Below are 2,621 nucleotides of genomic sequence, written 5' to 3' on the forward strand. Positions count from 1 at the left end.
CCACAACTGTGTAATCGAGTTTGGAGCACTTTGGAAGGAAGTTAATCCTGCCGCCATTTTCATTTCTGTTTCGCACTTTATTCAACCCTCCAATTGGAGCAGGTTTTATTGCTTTACCTTTGTCTACTTTACTTTCCCGCACTCGCACTTTACTTTATTTATTTCTCGCACTGCCTTTACTTTTATTTATTTCCCGAACTCTCACTACTTTATTTATTTCCCGCACTCGCACTACTTTTATTTATTTCCCGCACTCGCACTACTTTATTTATTTCTCGTAGTCGCACTAATTTATTTATTTCTCGCACTCTTACTACTTTATTTATTTCTCGCACTCGCACTACTTTATTTATTTCTCGCACTCGCACTATTTTATTTATTTCTCGAACTCGCACTACTTTCATTTATTTTCCGGACTCGAACTACCTTTATTTAAATTAAAATGCACCTTTACTTTACCATGTCAAGCTAAACCTATAAAGGTTAGAATGTAAGGATTGTAATTGAACCGATAATCCGTATAATTGTTCGTAGAAACACTTAAGGGGTATTTTCACTTTCAACTTAAGTTTTCCAGCACTTAATTTCTGTTGGGTAAGATCAAAAGCCGTCCAACGTCTTTTTAAACTTAGTTGTTTTTAAGTATTTCAAATACAGCGAAAGCGCTTTGTTTAGTTCATTAAGAGTTTTTAACTTAAAAAGGAAAGTGATTTTAAAACTATTTTCGGACGCGTTTATAAGTTTAGAGTCTGGTTCATGAGAACCTCTTTTGGTTAAGAAATCCAGGTTAAAATACTTTTCAACTTAGTCAAGATACTATATTTCTTAAAAATAGGTTTACTACTCTAACGCAATGCGCGCCTTTTTATAAGTGACAATAAGAGGGTTTGATTAGGGAGTACAACTCGGTTCTAAATACGCGAAAGCGACAGTTCCCGTTAAATTGGTTCTTTTCAAAGTAGGAAACACTGCCCATAAGTAATTCTATTAGCAAGTACTTGGATTATTAATTGATTATGTGAATTACATTCGAACCTGTCTTTATTAATTGAATTTAATTTAATACTTTACTTTTCATTGTACACTCTTAAAACCCCCTATTTCGATTACCTTAGATAAACACCGTAACAATAGATAACGATAGATTGACACTTGGTCTCTGTGGATTCGACAATCTTTTAGATTACTCTGACACGTTCGTATACTTGCGAAAAGCACGCATCAAGTTTTTGGCGCCGTTGCCGGGGACCAATTTCGTCAAATTTCGTACCCTATTGTTATATCATTTAGACTTAGGTTATTGCCCACCGGTCAATGCGAAGAACTCAGGGCACCGGAAGCTTAGTATACCTTCTGGCGGAACCTGAATGTTACGCTCGAGCACGTTTATTTTTCCATAGAATTAGGAGAGCTATGGCCGAAGATCAAAACCCAAGACCTCTTAAGGATTTCGCCCAACCATCCAACGAAGAACCTAGTTCTAGTATAGTAAACCCAACCATCCCAGCTAATGATTTCAAACTTAAACCTTCCCTGTTACAACTAATGCAACAGAGACAATTCACAGGTCTTGCTACTGAGAACCCAAACCAACATTTAAAAATCTTTCTCCAATTTGCAGACACTTTTAAAACCAATGGAGCTTCTCCTGAGGTAATCCGTTTAAGATTATTCCCTTTCTCCCTCAGAGATAAAGCCCTATCATGGTTAGATTCCCTTCCACCCAATTCCATTACGACTTGGGATAACCTTAGAAGAGTATTCCTTGCTAGATACTTTCCCCCAAGTAAGACCTCCGTTCTTCGAAACCACATAACCATATTTACCCAGAACCAAGGAGAATCGATGTTCGAAGCTTGGGAGAGATATAAAGAGCTGTTAAGAGCATGCCCATATCATGGTTTAGAAAATTGGTTAATCATTCAGGCCTTCTATAATGGACATCACTATAACACTAAGATGACCATCGACCCTGCCACAGGCGGCGCACTGATGAACAAACCTTATCCTGAAGCTAGTGCCCTCATCTAAGATATGGCTCAAAACCATCAATCATGGGGAGTCGAACGAGCGACAGTTGAGAAGAAGGAAGCCCAAGGAGGAGTACATGAATTAAGCTCTATAAACATGATGCAAGCTAAAATGGATACATTATCCCTTAAGGTAGAGCATATGTGCATAACCATGAATACTGCAGCTGCAGTTTCGTCGGATTGTGAGATATGTGGAACCAAAGGACACCAATCTGCAGAATGCAGTCTCTTAAACGAAACCCACTCTGAGCAAGTGAACTATGTAACACCCTTCTAAATACCCCAAATTATTATAATTAAAATAACAATGTATTCATCAGAGTAATTATGCCCCGAAGGGTGTCACACAATCATTTCACAAAAATCATTAAAATATTCTGTCATGCTCATTTATTTAATCAAAATAAGGTTCTTTGCATAATTCGCAGCGGAATAAAATTCAACTCAATGTACAACATGTAACACAATACATGTAAATCATCAACAACCAATATCAAATCAATTAAGACATCCCCTCCCGATGTTACATCTATCAGAGCATGACCCATAAGAACTACTCTAGACTCCAAGCATTAGCTTCTACTCAAC

The 2,621-nt window shown here is 37.5% G+C and overlaps 1 non-coding gene across 1 annotated transcript; it reads right to left on the bottom strand.

The window, feature by feature from the left end:
- Positions 1-1,797: 1,797 nt before the first annotated feature.
- LOC127134167 (small nucleolar RNA R71) lies at positions 1,798-1,904 on the bottom strand. The gene has a single exon (XR_007807926.1). It is a non-coding gene; the product is annotated as a small nucleolar RNA R71 (small nucleolar RNA).
- Between the last annotated feature and the right edge of the window lie 717 nt (positions 1,905-2,621).

This window comes from Lathyrus oleraceus, chromosome 3, assembly GCF_024323335.1.
Source record: "Lathyrus oleraceus cultivar Zhongwan6 chromosome 3, CAAS_Psat_ZW6_1.0, whole genome shotgun sequence".
NCBI lineage: Eukaryota > Viridiplantae > Streptophyta > Magnoliopsida > Fabales > Fabaceae > Lathyrus > Lathyrus oleraceus.